General features: G+C 45.0%; 1 protein-coding gene across 1 annotated transcript in view; it reads left to right on the forward strand.

Annotated features, from left to right (window-relative positions):
- The first annotated feature begins 4,793 nt into the window (after positions 1-4,793).
- Positions 4,794-16,450, forward strand: part of MAP7D2 (MAP7 domain containing 2) — an 88,493-nt gene continuing 76,836 nt past the window's right edge. The window contains exon 1 of the mRNA XM_053655757.1: positions 4,794-4,871. The gene's annotated coding sequence lies outside the window, so the exon portion shown is untranslated. The remainder of the gene's footprint in view (positions 4,872-16,450) is intronic.

A 16,450-nucleotide genomic window follows, 5' to 3' on the forward strand; every position in this document is an offset into this window, starting at 1 on the left:
AAAACTCTGTGACTTGTGGTTTAACTTTCACCTATGATGTGTAAATATTAAATTATAGGATGCTATCAGTATTGACTAAAGAGCAAACCCAAGTAATCAATTAGGTAAAAGCATGTTTCAAATAAAATACCTAACTGGATTTATACTTTATTTGTATTATGTACAGATTTAACAACATCAGTATTAACTGTGGCTTGACTGTTAAAGTATCAGAATGAAAGTAAGGTTCTTTATTACCTGGCTGTCATAAAGATAAAAGAACTGTATTGGTATGTGATGTTTAGATCTTTATCCTGCTTCACAAGGGAAAGTTTCATTTATGTTGTTTGGACTCCTATGAACTTTCACACACCAGTTTGTGTTTTTGATTTACCTTAAACTACCATCGTTTTTATCCTTTTTTTTTTCTTTCTTTCTAATCAGGAAAGTACACAATCTGAATTGTCTTAATACAAGTATAAGAAGACACTAGCCTCTCAGGTATAGAGAACCAAGGAATTTGGAGAGTGTATTGGACTGTGTCCACTCTTCCCCCCCCCCCCCCCAGCTGCCAGGTACTGAGGAGGCAATGGGGCAGAGAGTGAAGAGCATAGGTCCTGGGGTCAGGTGGCCTGTGTCCCAAAACCCATTCTTTACCTGCAGGTGACCACTGGTATTTCCAGCTTGTCTGAGCTTTAGGCTTCTCGCCTGTAAATGGGAATGGTGAGAAGAGTGCCTGTAGAATCACAGAATTGTTGGGGGTTAACAAGTATTTGTTCGTACATGTAATGCACTTAGAGCACTGGCCGCCGCTTTTCACTCAATATCCAGGATTGTGTAAGATAGAATATGCACGTTTTTTTATATTCTCTCATTTCTTTTATGTGTAGCCTTTGGTTTCTATGATAAAAGAAAAACATACAATATATATTTGTATATTCATGTTCACACTATTTAAAATAATTGCTACCATACTTGTTTCATTCAGTGTAAGACTAACAGATGGAAGCCTTTAAATTGTTTGAGGTGTTTTGCAAAATACCAACTGCTCTATATTTCTTTAACGAAAGTTGATAATTATTAATAGTGATAGCTCTGGTCATATTTCATTCTTCAGTCCTTAATGAGTCCTTTTACATCCTTTTATTTTAGATTCATGAAAGCTAATTAGTACTGACTGATTTGGAGGTTTCCGTTTTCATCATGTGGAATTATGTAAAAACATGCAAAATAATTGCAAAGTAGAAAATAAAATATAAAATCACTTGGAACACTGTATGCAACTGATTCTTTTCGAGCTTTGTGACATTTCACTACTTAAAACTTTTATTCATGATTCTTCCCTGAAGATTTTATTACTTATTTTTGAAGATTTTCTTTATTTCAAGAGAGGGAGAGAAACATCAAAGCTCAAGAAATACATCAACTCGTCCCTTGCACAGCTCCAACCCGGTACCTGGCCTGCAACCCAGGCATGTGCCCTGACCGGGAATCAAACCAGTGACCTTTGGACTCAGGCCAGCACTCAATGGGCCACAGCAGCCAGGGCTGAAAATTTTGTTTTTAAAAAATTACCTGTGATGTACGAGAGAAATATTTACTTACCTGTTTTTATTTTTGTGTTTTTGGTTATTTGGATGAATCCAGTGAGACTTCAAATACAGAGTTGTGTTTTCTGGGTGAGTAATTTGTTACATACCTGTGTGTGGTGAAGGTGACATTTTTCTGAAGTTAAATCAATTGTCCAGAGTGTTTTCAAATTGCCAAGGTCACATTCAGTGGACCTGATATTATGCAGTATATGGGGATGTGATAGAAGATAAAAGTAGTTTGTTTCACAATCATTGGGGGAGAAATAATAGATGGAGCTGGGAAAACCACTTTACAGAGAAAAGTAAATATGGGTCTTGTTCACATCATATATACAGGAAATAGATTGCTTTAGACTTAAGGTAAATTTTTAATGGAGGAAAGTACTCTTGGTGCTGGGGAAGTGAATGCTAAACAAGACCTCTTTGATCTGTAGATTTCCTTCTATTGTACAACTGCCTGGTACTGCAGTTTGAGTTTACCCCTTGACTCGCAACTTCACTGGAGTTTAAGAGCTACAATAAACATCCCACAATTTGACCTTTTGTATCTGCATTTTGAAAAGCTCTCCCAAAGCATATACTATGAGGAAAAATTGATTTTATTTTGTGACTATGAGAAAGATTGGATCAAACAAGAACTAGTAATAGATGCTGAATCTAGGGGGAGGTTTTGACAATGACTAGGGTATTTGCATGGCCTTAAAGTGCCTCCCTACAAATTGCTTATAAATTGAAAGAAAAATAATACCTCTAACATGGAGAAAGCCACTTAGATAAAATTGTAACTGTTCTACTTACTGAAGTTGATAATGTGGTTGTACAAGAGAATATCCTTATTAGGAAACATTGAAATATGTAGGGGTGAAGGACCACGCATATACTCGTGCGACTTTCAAAACATTTGATAAAATAGAAGTACAAATGATAAAATAAATGGGGTAAAATGGTAATGATAGGTGAATCGGAGTAAAGGGTATATGAGCGTTTTTGTAAACTTACTGAAACATTTATGTAAATTTGAGGTTGCTTCTATATAAGAAGCTTGTAAATAGGTTACTTCTAGCATAATAATTAAGGTTTACTAATCTTAGAAAAAGTTGACTAGTGTTAAAATATTTGCAACTTTTTTAAATACAAGGAATTATCTAGAATACTGGAAACTCCTGGAAATCAAGAGAAAAAGACAGAAACCCCAATAGATGGATAAGTATTTCATACGCAATTTTCAGAAGAGTAAACCACTATGAATGGCTTATCTCTCCAATAGATTTGTATACAGCTGCAAGGAAAAACAATCATAACTTGTGCAATATCATTGATGTGAATTAAAACCATGCATATCTTCACAATATATGTTATAAAAATACATTAAACAGGAGGTGTCTTACTAGAAAGGATGGAGTGGAATAGAAAGTAAAAAGAAAAAATAAAACTAGAGAAGGATTCTACTCTGGCATGACAGAAAGACATGAGCTCAAAATTGGATGAATGACAAACTCGCACCCAAGGTCTGTAAGAAAAAGGGAGGAGGGAAGACCGCCCTGGTTGGTGTGGCTCAGTGGATTGAGTGCCGACCTGTAAACTAAAGGGTGGCTAAGTGCGATTCTCAGTCAGGGCACATTCCAGGGGTTGCGGGCCAGGTCCGCAGTAGGGGGCACGTAAGAGGCAACTACATGTTGATGTTTTTATCCTCCTCCACCCCTGTTTCTAGAAATAAAATCAAAGAAAAAGGAGGGGAGTGGAAAACAGCTCTCGTGACCTAATTAACTTAAAAACAGCTTGCTTTCTAGCCAAGGGACCAGGACTCACATGCCTGCTTTCCTGCTCAATTGTGTCTAAAACTTCCCTTCTGGCTTTCTTACCAGAGTCGCATCCTACTCCCTCCACACTTTGGGGGGTGTCATGAACACATTCATCATATTTTTTGTGACACAAAGGGGTTCTTTCCAAGATAATTTGGTTCCTGAGGGGTTCTGCTTGGGTGGCTTTTTTTTTCTTTAATTGAATTCAGTGGGGTTTAGTATACTTGCAGTCAGCCATCACCATAATCTAATTGTAGAACATTTTCATCATCCCCCAAAGAAACCTTGTACCTTTATATTCAACTTAATTTGGCTTTTTAATCATGTATTTCTCCCCTAAGAGTGAGAGTTAGAACCTCAGAGGGCTGGTTCTACAGAGAATGAAGCCTGGGGCTCCGCTGGAATTGAGTGTCATATGGCAGAGGCTATGCCTGAGTAAACACCTGGAGGTTTGAGCTGGCTCTGCAAAGAAGTCTTTTTCAGTATTTATGACTTTGAAAAGATAAATGCTTATGGCAGGGGTAAAAGGATGTCAAGGGGAAAGACACTGTCAACACACCCAACCCTATTCCTAAGACACTAGGGATTCTTGCAGAGATTTCTCAAGTGCCTGTTATTTGTACCCCAGGATCATCCAGGGATTGGGGGTATGGTTGGAAAGCCAAAGTCCATCAGACTGGTGCCACTGCCCTTCCTTGTCCAGGCTAGCTATGCTGGAGTCCGACCCTGGGTGGCCCACACACCTGGCTGGGGTGAAGGAGGACCCCAGCGTCAGCCACCCGGGAGTCTGGAGAACTGGAACCTAACTGTGCTTGTTGGGAGGATCCAGAGAGCTGCAGTGCTGGGGGGGGGGCGGTTCCTGATGTGTGTGAATGCATTCGAGCCATGTGTGGATGAGTGTGCACGGTGTGTGAGAACATGTTTGTGTTGGGTGAGCAAGTGTATGAGCTCTTTGTTCACATGCTGTGTGAGGAACTGCATCCTATGTGTATAATGCTTTGTGTGCACTGTATGAAGAAGTGTATTTACACTGATGTGTGCACGTCGTGTGTGCAGGCACGCTGTTAAGACCTGTGTACATATCGCACGTGCACGCGGTATGTGAACGCGCTGTGAGAACTAGTGCACAATTCAAGTGCACGAGATACGCGCCTGCTGCGTGAGGACCCTTATGCACTTTGCATGCCACGCTGCGCGTGCGCGTGCGTGGCGTGAGAACCGGTATGCACTTCGCACGTGCACGCTGTGTGCGCGTGCTGTGTGAGGACGCGGGCGCGTGCGGGAGCGTGCGGGAGCGTGCGGGCGAGTGAGGCTCCCTAACGGTGCGGCGCAGCGGCTTTGGCAGTGGGCCTGTGCTGCCAGCACGTCGGGATGGAGTGCGGAGGGGGCTGCGGGGCCGGACCCCGGACGCAGGGGACTGTGCGGGGCTCTCCGCTCCACGGAAAGAGGGCAGAATCAAGTGCGGTACGGACCTCGCCGTCGAACCATCGGTTTTCAGGTAGAGCCCCTGGTTTCGGTGGGCGCCTGGGTTTCAGGACCCCAGGGGCGGGGCGGGCCCGCCACGGACAGTGCAGGCACTGATCAGGAGTTCTTAGGGCGGGGATCGGGCGCGGAGGTAGGATCAATGTCCTTCCTCCTGACTAGGTTTGGCTGGGCAGTGAATTGGGGGCTTCGCCCCTCGAGGTGCGGGGGGGTAGGGTCCTCTCTGGGCTGGCCTGAGTGGGTGAGCTTGGAGGTGGCTAAAGGTGGGTGGCAACCGTGTTTAACGTGGGGTGCCGAGGCCCACGTTTGATGCCTAGGGGGCCCTCCTCGTGAACAACCGGTGTAGGGGGCACTAGGGCCGACCGAGCAGGCTGTGGGGGATCATCCCGGCCTGTGCTCCCGCCCACTCTGCGTCTGGGGAAACGCGCGTGAGGCGGCCGCATCTCCCTGCGAAGGTGGCCCAGCTGCGTGCTCTGCGGCGTTCCGGAGGGGCAGAACCCGTGGGTCACCCACTGGCAGGGGTGGGTGGAGCGCTGCCTGGGGACCGGGTGTGAGCCCCTGGCTGGGTTCCCCTGCCCCCGGCGTGCGCTGCCCAGGGGTCTGGCGGAGCCGCGGGCCACTCACCTGGCAGCTGCTAGGACCTATGGAGGGCTGGTCCCCCAACTGGCTGCCCATTAATGAGAAGAGCAAGGGGAAATTTTAGGACATTTGGCAGAATTTTAGATAGGCAAATCTCGCGTCTTTTAATCTGTAAAGTGGTTGCAGGTAATGTGGGGGTGTAAGCAACGTGGAAACGGATTTCATGCTGTTTTTCGTGGCAGAACCTTTTTTTTAAGTTAATGTGAGCTATTTCAAAAACACTTTTCACTGCAGTAAATTCGTACCACCAAAGCGCACAGATCTTAAGTATACGATTTGAAGAACTATTGCATAGTGAAAATCTGATCATTGTGTGTAAATTGTACAAAGGGAAGCAAATCAGGGGAGAGGTTTATTTTTTTAAACAACCGTCAGTTTTTTTAAACTATTTATTGATTTGAGAGAGACAGAGATCAAAACATCTATTTGTTGTGCCACTTATTGATGCATTCATTGGTTGATTCTTGTAGTACGTGTCCTGACTGGGACGCAACTGCAACCTTGGCTATCAGGAAGACGTCAGGGCCTAAGGGAAATGTTCTTTAGTCAGTAAAAACATGTTTTTAATTGGGGGGAGGTATGTATGATTGAGCCTTCAGTTGCATCATTTCTGAAGGAGGAAGTGGCTTAAATCTTTCCCAGTTTGCGTTTTTCATCATGCATATTTTTAAGGCAGAATGTAACAAACATCACAGGATAGTGATATTAATACTATCAATACATACTTCTGTTTTCATCGTTTTTTGCTTGAGAAACTGCTGCATTTGCTAAGGAGGAATCCAGAATGCGCTGTGATGGGATGTAAAAAAATGACTTTACTCCTACCTTCTAAATTCTTCTAGCTGGGCTAATAATCAACAGAGACAAATTAACAGGAGAAAATGGACAAAGTTTATTATGGATCTACATGCATGCGTGCCATAAGGTATGAAACCCCAGTTGAGGCTTATATGCCATCATTCTGGACAAAGAAGAGGGGTAGAGATCGGGATTTCAAAGGAAAAGTGGGTAATTCACAAAGTAGAAGAAAGAGCAAACGTATGGTAAACAGATTCTTGCTGGGCCACCCAGAAACAATGGGACACAGAGGAAAACACACTTTGCTAGATTTCTTCCTGCCCTTCACATGTGCTAATAATTCATATGATTACCTTCCTGAGGCAGGTTTTTCTATTTGAATTCCTTTAGGTAGGAGGGGGAGGTCAAAGGTTCTTTCTGAGGCTTTTGTTCCTTAACCAGTTTAAATCGGTATCCCAAAAGGCACATTTTGGGGTGGTAAAACCTGGTTTCGCCTCACCACCCACTCACCCATCAGAGCCAGCTATAGGGAGAGAGGGACCTAGTAGAATCAGACAGTGGAAAGGGGAGGTTGTTGAAGTTTACAATTTGGGGGGGGGGGTTGAGAGTTTAAATAATAGGTGATTGCAGCGTTTAGAGGCAGGGAGAGGCTGTTTGGTTGGGCCTGCAATTAATCTGAGGGATTTTGATTTATTTGAAGGAATTTAATAAGGGGGCAATCTTAGCAAGTTCATTTGGAAACTTTATTGTAGAACTATTTAATGCACTTGGTACTGACACTAAGATTACCTTAAAGCCATTTTCCTTCGTTTGAAATTGGAAATGTGAGAAGACGTGTGAAGGCTTAAAACGTGAAATAAACTTTTATGTGCGTTACGGTTGGTATGGAAAGATTGGAGTGTTCTGTTTTGGTGCCAGATAGTACCGCGGTTTGTTCTTTTGAGGGTTTGCGAGGTCACGTACTTAGAAAGCTAATTTCATCCTCAGAAAAGTATTGATTATTAAAGTTTTATTATAATCTACCCCAGAATCTGATCACTCTTTGGTCACCCAAGGCCATATCATTCCTGAATTCCACCCTGCATTTCTTGAGGGTCAACCTTTGATCCTAGGTTTGTCCTGAGTGATGTGATGGCCAGAAAAGACCAAAGACCTTGGACATATAGGCTCTCTGAAGATGTCATGTTGATGATACAGGGTGCAGCCAGGGAGTCCCCAAACAGAGATTTATAATGGGGTCCAGAACTCAGGGTATCCAGGAAATACTAGAAATATATATATATATGTATATAGGATGTCCTCACCCCGACAAGCCTGAGCTGGGGGATGGGACATAGGGAGCAAGGCCATTGAGAAGTGTTTTGCATAGCAACAGTTTTGCGGTAACCTCAGGCACAGTCATTTAACATATCTATAACCTTTAACTGGTTTCATGGATATGTTAAATGGCTGCGGCCATGCTTTGAGCCAGGGAGAAGGGAGTGACCTCAAACCAGGAGGGAACTAGGAGGCAACTCCCCCCGGAGGGAGAAAAGAAGGAAGGTTGGGACCAGTGGCTTCGAGGTGCTCCCTTTTGCCATGTGGCTTAGGAAGCAGGAGAACTTTGCTTGGAAGAAAAGGGGTGAAAGGACTCTTGCTGGCGGGCCATGAGAAGGTGCCACATGACTCGGGGTTAACTGGAGATCGCAGCAGCGACACAGCTGATGGTGCCGGGAACCGAGGGGCTGCCTGAGCCTGGGCTTCTACTTCTTTTCCTGAGATACGGTACCCGGACTGGGCAGAGGGAGAAGGAAGGACTATGTGTATTTGTGGGTATTCTAAAGGACTTCAGTATTTTAATGAAGACATGAAGTCATTACTCTAAGTCTGTATAACTTTTTGAATAAACCATTTCTTTCCTTTTCACCAATCTCTGGTATTGAGAGACATCTTTCCCTGGTGACAGGCAAGGTGGACTTAGCACAGGTTGGGAGTGGGGGGGACCCCCGTAGCAGAGGGGTGGGTCCGTTCAATGGTGTAGTATATTGTTCACCACCCCCACCCTGGGTCTGTTCTGTGACAATGTGGGCACATTGGGGGACGGATATGAGTGAGCGAGTGTTATCCTGGGAGCTGTCGTAGGCTGCAGAGGACTACTTCTGGTTGTTTCCTTTAGCACAAGTTGTTCTGATAGGGAAATCTGGGGCATGTTCCCTTTATTCACCAGTGGTGTTTTCTTTCCCTTTTAATTACCCTCCCGCATGGAAATGACCAAATGTACAATTCTTTTAGTGCGTGTGTTATGTGCACAGTATAATGAAGGAAAAGCAAGTACCTATTGCTTGGATCTGGTTAAATACCTTCAGCCGGCAGATAGGATGAACGCGTCTCAGCTGGCAGACTGCCTTGGTGTTCCTTAAATCGTGCGCGCCCCTCAGCCTGGAATGCCCCGCCTCTGTCCCCTCTTCCCTTTCGGGGATTCTCTTCCTCTGGGCTCCTCATGGCCTGAATTAAGGTACATTGTCTTGTCTCTGCCTTCGGCACCTCTGGTGTCAAAGAAACACTTCTGCCGTTCGTGTTGGCAGATGTTTATTGGGCGCCTCCTGGAAGCAGGACCCTGTGCTGGTGGCCTCTGCGGTCGCTAGAGGCGAGTAGATTGAGATGCAGACTGCCTGAGTGTGGGGCCGCCTCACCCCTTCCTGCTGCCTCACCTCAGGGGGGTTATTTGACATCTCTGAGCGTCAGGTTTTTCACCTTTAAAATGAGCTGAAGGAACAACACGGGGAGAGATAGCACTGCTTTGAAGATGAAGGAATTAATGTCCATAAATCAGTGCCTGACGCATAGGTCATGCTCGAGCTGGTTAGCCTTTATCTTCTATATGAGATCACTGGCTTGAGCACAGGGACTGGGTCCAGGTTATATGTGCCTTCCTCAGTGCCGCCCCAGGCAGAGTGAGGCTGGGTGATTATCCATCCAGCCCCTCCTCAGAGTCTTTGCATGTAAGTAGGTATGGAACTGACTTTTGACAATTGCATTCTGCTGGCAGCAGCTACACCTGATACAGGGGTTGAGAGTGTTCAGCAAATACTCATAAGGTGCATTAGGGAAGTGTGTCAAGTGTGTCAGTAGAGGAGTTTGAAATCGTGGAATTACGGAGCATGTTGAACTGAGGCCTGTTGAACTTTCCAAGGCATTCTGTGGGTCAGAATTGTTTCCTGAGTTGCCCATTGTTCCTCAGTACGGAGGGATGGCTTTGTGCTAAATTAAAGGTCCCTGCGTCCTTTGTAGTTTTTATCCCTTGCCCTACTATGGGCCTGGTGGGGGAGCTCTTGAACTTCCAGCTTGCATCCCTACGTTCTCCTGATCTCCTGTAGTTTTTATCCCTTGCCCTAGATCCCTTGCCCAACCCCGAACGCGGGCTCGGAGCACGAGACGGGAGATCAGGAGAATGTAGGGATACAAGCTGGAAGTTCAAGAGCTCCCCCACCAGGCCCATAGTAGGGTGAGGCTGAGTCGGAAAGGTTGGGAGTGGGTCCCCAAAAAGTCAGGGTTCTTCATCCTTTCTCAAAGCTGCATTTAAAACTATTCTTGAACACGTGAATGCTAAAGCTGCTTAGACCTAGAAAGAGCAAACTCAGTTTGTGCGTGTGGATTAACATTTCCAGGCCCTTTGGCAGCAGGAAGGACCCCCAGGTCTGTGGGCAAAGACACAGAGTCATGTTTCCTTTGGGGCTTCTGGCTTTGTTTAGTGGTGGCACTGAGGACTTGGCAGCACCTTCAGGGCAAACTCCTGAAAGTCTGCCTGACATCAGTGGTTTCTCTTCTGATGTCCCAACCCCGGTGACACAACTGTCAAAGCCTGTCATTTCTATTTCTAATCTTTCTTCCTCTCCGAGATTAAAGGATGCTCTCCTCTCATTCACATGCCCCCATCTTCTGCTGTGGTGCATTTGTTTTTGGAGAGCATCTCAGCTTCTGTATCAGTAATGCTGATAGACTTATAAAACAAAAAGGATTGACTTGTAACAGGTTGACTGGGGCAGGCGAGGGATAGGGATTAGGGTGGCAGTTATTGGTACATGGCCTGGTGGGCCTTGTTGGGAGGACGTAAAAAGCTGTCATTTGTATTGCTCGGCATAGTGAGCGCCCAAAGGGCAGGCAGTGTGATCACACTGACGATGATGGTGCCTGGTAGCGTGGGGCCATCGCTGTGCTGAGTTGGCTCTGTTAGCAGTTCAAGGATTTGAAAACTTTGTATGGCCCTGCCCCGCAGCCTCTTGAGAACACACTACATCAGAAGAAGGGAGAAGCCATGGTTGAGGGTAGCTGACCTTGGGGTCGCTGTGGCCCGGGAGCACTTGCTCACTGCCCACCTCATAGCAGGGGACCACCTTCAAATGCGGAGTGTGCAGGCTGGGCATGTGAGGCTGTGGGGTGGGCTAGGCGTCCGGATCCCCTCCTCCTGAATGTAGGCCTCATCCACTTTCTGGTCAGGAAGGGTTGCTTTCCTTTTGCCTAGGAAGTTCTCTTTAAAAGCCTTGTGACTTGCAGGGTTCAGGTTGTGATTTAAGTGAAACGAAACCAGGTATGAGTGACCCTTATACACACACAGTCTTTGAGGGAACAGCGGCAGAGGTCATACCAAACGACTGACCCCTCAGAATGGCAGGGTCTGTCCCCAGGGTACATGGTCCCGGCTCTTCATCTTGATGCCAAATAGTCTCACATCTCATAGCCCCCAGATGACACTAGGGGATGCTTCTTGATCCTTTGTCATGTCACCCCTGCATTTTTACTCTCCTTTCCCCCTTTCTATAACAATAGCTTTATGAAGACAACATCCGCGCACACTACACATTCCAGACACTTAAAGCGCACAGATCCATGGTCCTCGGTATATTCACAGTTGTTCAGCCATCACCACAGTCATTTTGAGAACATTTTCATCACTGCCCAGAGACAGCCCATCCCCATTAGCCATCATTCCCCATTCCCCCTCGCCGTCTGCCCCAGAGCCCCAGCAGCTACCCTGTCTACCGTGTCTCTGTAGCCTCTGCCATGGTAGCCTTCAGCCTCTGATGTATGCACATGATGTAGTTGACCAGAAGTCCACAGGTCTTCATGCACCAGAGGTTTAGAAGTCACCATGCTACATTGTCTATCCTTCAGGTCCAGGGCTGGCTTTCCCCCGCAAAACCTTCCCTGTCACCCCCTGTGCTGTTGCTCAGGGCTCCCCATCCCCCCAAACCTGAATGTTCGTCTAACTTTGGCTCCTCAGACAGCAGTTGCCGCTCACTGTCAAGCAGTGATGTGCCAAGGACTATTGGAACCACTCATCACATGCTCTTTTATTTTTATTTATCTATTTACTTATTTATTTTAACCTTCACCTGAGGATATTTTTATTGATTTTTAGGGAGAGGGAGAGAGAGACAGAGAAACATCAATTACTTGCCTCCCATATTTGCCCCAACGAGGGCTTGAATGTGGTGCAACCTAGGTATGTGCCCTGACAGGGAATCAAACCTGCATCCTTTTCATGCGTGGGATGGTGCTCCAACCAACTGAACCGTCTGGCCAGAGCCCTTTATATACTGTTTTCATCCTCCTTTTAGTGAAGTTTCAGTTATCTATGCCTGTGTAACAAACCACTACAAAGCATATTATTTCTCAAGATTCTGGGGTTGGTTGGCATTAGTTGAGCAGTTAGCTGTCGTCTGCTCCCTCTGGTAACAGCTGAGTGGCTCCTGCTATTGTAGTCATCTGGGGCCTCAGTGGCCTTGAAGTATCCAAAACAGCCTCGTGCAGTCCAGTCCAGGGAGTCCGTCCCTCACGGTGTGTCAGCTGTACATCAGAGTAAGGAAGCAGAAGTTGCCAGTTCTCTTAAGGCCTGGGCTTGGAAGTCCCAGGATACCACTTTTGCTGCATTCTGTAGTCAAAGTAAGTCACAAGGCCAACCCAGATTCAGGAGGAAGGGAAAAAGTCTCCACTTAATGATATGAAGAGTGGTAAGTGCCGACTAGGAGAAGAGGAATCTTAACTTTGTGGAGATTCTCTATCGCAAAAGGTAAGTCCATTGAAATGGAGAGAAGTTAAGTAATTTGTTCAGAGTCACACAGTAAGTGGCAACGAGACCTCGCACCCAAGTGTGATTGGCTCCAGAGTTACATAGGTTTAGCTTCTATGCGGCCGTGCCTTCCCTAATGGATTGTAACCAACTCCTTTCATACATGGGCCGTGCTGCCCATGTCTCCAGCACCCTCTCAGGATAAAGCTCACTACTATCAGTTCACATTTTATGAGGATTTCTTGTGCCTTTTCCTTGGTGCACCGTTGTTTTTCTCCTCAAAGGTGATAGGGCCCCTCGTTTCCTAGAGCAAACATTTTCTGAACTAAAATGCTTACAGGAAGAGAAGTTCCCATTTAACAGAATTTCTTGTTTGCTAGGAATTAGCACCCCCTTCCCCTCTCCACCGGCATTTATTGGTGGGATCCGGGAGATTTCCTTAGTACTCTTACTTATCGTGGGACACTGCATCGGGTCTGACTGAGGACTGTGGCTCTTCGCTCATCACTCTGGAAGGCCCATGAAAAACTCTTTCTTATAGTCTAGGCCAGTGTGTCTCAAACTAAGTCTGGAGAAGGACCTTTTTGGGGGGTTTGTTTTTGTTTTTTCAAATTTTCAATCTGTTGTTGACCAATATCCTGGTAAAATACAATAAAAAAATACAAGAAAAAGAAAATATACAAGACATAGAAAATACAAGCCCCAATTTTTAAATATTTAATGAGATTAGATAATAGGTTCCAGAATATCAGTGGGTATCAGATGACTGTGTCAAATGGCTATAAACATTTCTAAATGCACACTTTAAATGTATGTCCCTATTGTGGATAAAAAGGAACAAGAAAGAGATCGGCACCTGTCCCTGGGCCAGCATTTCCCAAATGGTGTGGTACGCGTGGGGGGTTTTCGGTTCCACATGGACAAACTTACCTCTTCCATTTTAGACAGAAAGTTCTGTGGATTCTTTAATTGTAAAAATACAACTAGTGCACCACACTGTCATTTTGTGTATATTTTCGAAATGACTAAAAGTGAAAATTCAATATAAAGAGAAATACAAGATGATAGTATAGGCCGGTGCTGGCTACTACAAAAGAATGCCAGTCACATATGCAGTCCTAAATTTGGTAATAGCTGCATTTAAAAAGTGAAATGAAACAGGTGACATGAATATAGTAATATAATTTATTTAGCCTAGTGTATCCAAATACTATTTCAACATGTAATTATTATAAAGAACTAGGAATGAGATCTCTTACCTTCTGTTCTTTGCAGCAAGTCATCCAAAACCAGTGTGTATTTTACACTTCCAGCCACATGTCAAGTGCTTGGCCGTCACCTGGCCATATCAGACAGCACTGATCTGGAACATTTCCATGTTGGCAGAAAGTTCTCTCGCTCTAGAACGAGCCCCATGGTCACATAGAGCACGGAGGTATTGAAGTGGTCAGTCACGTGGGGTGAAGCGCAGTGTGTACTGTGGTATCCAGTCCGCCCTAGATCTCTGCGTGGGGCAGGGGTGCTTAGTGGAAATGGAAAGACACTTTCACAAAATGGTCTCTCCTACCTACAGTAAGGCAAAGTGGCCAGACCCCTAGGCCCTGGGGGAGAGAAGCTTCTTTTGTTTTCCCCGGAGTGGGCAGAAGGCAAGGTTCTCACGCAGATTATTGTCTTGGGGACCTGACAGGCTGTGGAAAGGGGGTGGCCCTGATTTGGTGGTCATTGTTGAGCACCCAGGGAAAGCGTGGTATGGGACTGATGGATGGCAGGAGGAGAAGGTATAGTAGCTGGCCCTGGTCAGCTCCAGGTTCCGTGTTGGAACCAGTAAGAATCTACTCTGCTTGCAGGGTCTACCAACCTGGGTTGAGATTGGCTCTGTGAAGTCAGGTATGGTCCTTTCCCCCAAGGCTAGTGTCGTGCCTTCCTAGCACCTGTTCACAGATACCGCTCACTGATTGTGAGCAACTAGTTTATGTTGTCACTGGACAGATGCTCTAACTCTGGAAATATATCCAAAGAAGCCTGAAACACTAATGTGAAAGAATATATGCACCCCTATGTTCATTGCAGCGTTATTTACTGTAGCCAGATTTGGAAGCAGCCCAAGGGCCCATCAGTAGATGAGTGGATAAAAAAAGCTGTGGTACATTTGCACAATGGAATTCTATGCAGCACAAAGGAGGAACTCTTACCCTTTACAACAGCACGGATGGACCTGGAGAACATTTTGCTAACTGAAATAAGCCTGTCAGAGAAAGGCAAGTACCATATGATTTCACTTTTTTTTTTAAGGTTGTATTTATTTTTAGACAGGGGAAGGGAGGGAGAGAAACATCAGTGTGTGGCTGCCTCTTGTGCACCCCCAACTGGGGACCTGGCCTGCAACCCAGGCATGTGTCCTGACCAGGAATTGAACTGGTGACCCTTTGGTTCACAGGCTGGCACTCAATCCACTGAGCGACACCAGCCAGGGCATGTTATTTCACCCTTATGTGGAATCTAGTGAATAAAATAAACTAACAAAATAGAAACAGACTCATACGGAGAACAGACTGACAGCTGTCAGAGGGGAAGGAGGAGTGGGTGAAATATGTGAAGGAATTAAGAAGGACAGATTGGTCGTTGCAGAATAGCCACAGAGGCGCTGATTGCAGCATGGAGCGTATAGTCAATAGTGTCAGGATTAACAGGATACTCGGGCAGGTGGGAGCTCAGGGCAGCGGAGGGGACCACTCTGTAGGGGGCGTGGTTTTCTGGCCACTTTGCTATACATCCAGAGCTGGTGCAGAACAGTATTGAATGTAAGCAGTTCAAAGTTTACAGTTGAAAAAGGAAGGGAGGGAGGAAGGAGTTTAGTCAAAGTCAATCAGTGAGGAACCCCAATTGCTGTGATAGATACACTGGATTCCTTTCTTTCTTGGCTCCAATTTTGTTTTCCTACTAATTTTTTTCCTCACTTACTTTTTGTATTCTGCTATATTTTGGGTATGCAGGAGGGCATAAATGAATACGAAAAGCACAGAGCAGAAAGACTCCTGCAGCTCAAGTCTTTCACCAGGCACTTAAAGGCCTTCATTAAGCAGGGCTATTTGTTTGTTTGTTTGTTTATTCTAATCTCGTACATAATGCTTGAGATGAGAATTTGTATTATTATTAATTTTGTGCAAATCGTCTGGTTATGTTAATAATCTCATAAAATATATATTATTCACAGTATCTGTATCCTCTTTAAAACGTATTCCTGTTTCTTTAAATAAGAATGTATCTATGACCATGTAAGTTAATACAAAAACTTCAAGATATTTTTCCTTTATGGAACAAGAGCAACAAAAAGAAATTAAGATTTAAATAAAGAGAAAGCAGGGCTCTGTGCTCATGTTTTTATAACAAGTTTATTTTTTTTCCTTTTAAGATTTTATTGTGTGAGAGAGAATTGATCTAGACTGGGAATCGAACCTGCAACCCTGTGGTTCGCAGGCCCGTGCTTAATCTACTGAGCTACATCAGCCAGGGCTCATAATACATGCCCTTCACTTGAAATAACTGAGCAGGAAATAACTGAACTGGACAAAACAGGATTCTCTTGCTGCGTTTATTTTTTACGCTCCCCCTCTTCCTGCCATTCCTGTATGTTCTCTTTTCCTAGCACGTAGGCATGTGTTTTCAGCATTCCACTGTCCGTGTGCGTGGGGGTAGTGTTGTCTCTTAGCAGGTTTTCCTCTGCTCTCCATCATTAATTGTGTATCCAGCTCTCTTGTGGCCCAGTCAGGGGCGACAATTGGTGGTGAAATGTTGTGACAGCCTTTCAGTGGACGCGTTCCTCGCACTTGGGTAATTTTTCCCCCAGTGGAGTTCTGTGTTGTGAACACAACTTAGCAGTGATCATTTTTATGAGCTGGGTAACTGATATTATGTAAGCAGTTTTAGTTCCATCTGCAGACTTAAAAGCTCTCTTCAAAACATTACTGATTGTAATTACAGTTTTCTTACTGCAAACCGTGTTCCTGCTCTCCTTGTTTCCCTCCTCAGCCACCCTGATTTCCGCTTCACTTGGATTTTGTTTTCATCAGTCACAAATTATTTCTAAAGAATAATTGCTTCTTATTAAT

This window comes from Artibeus jamaicensis, unplaced genomic scaffold (assembly GCF_021234435.1).
Source record: "Artibeus jamaicensis isolate MK-2021 breed Jamaican fruit bat unplaced genomic scaffold, CSHL_Jam_final scaffold_1283, whole genome shotgun sequence".
Classification (NCBI taxonomy): Eukaryota; Metazoa; Chordata; class Mammalia; order Chiroptera; family Phyllostomidae; genus Artibeus; species Artibeus jamaicensis.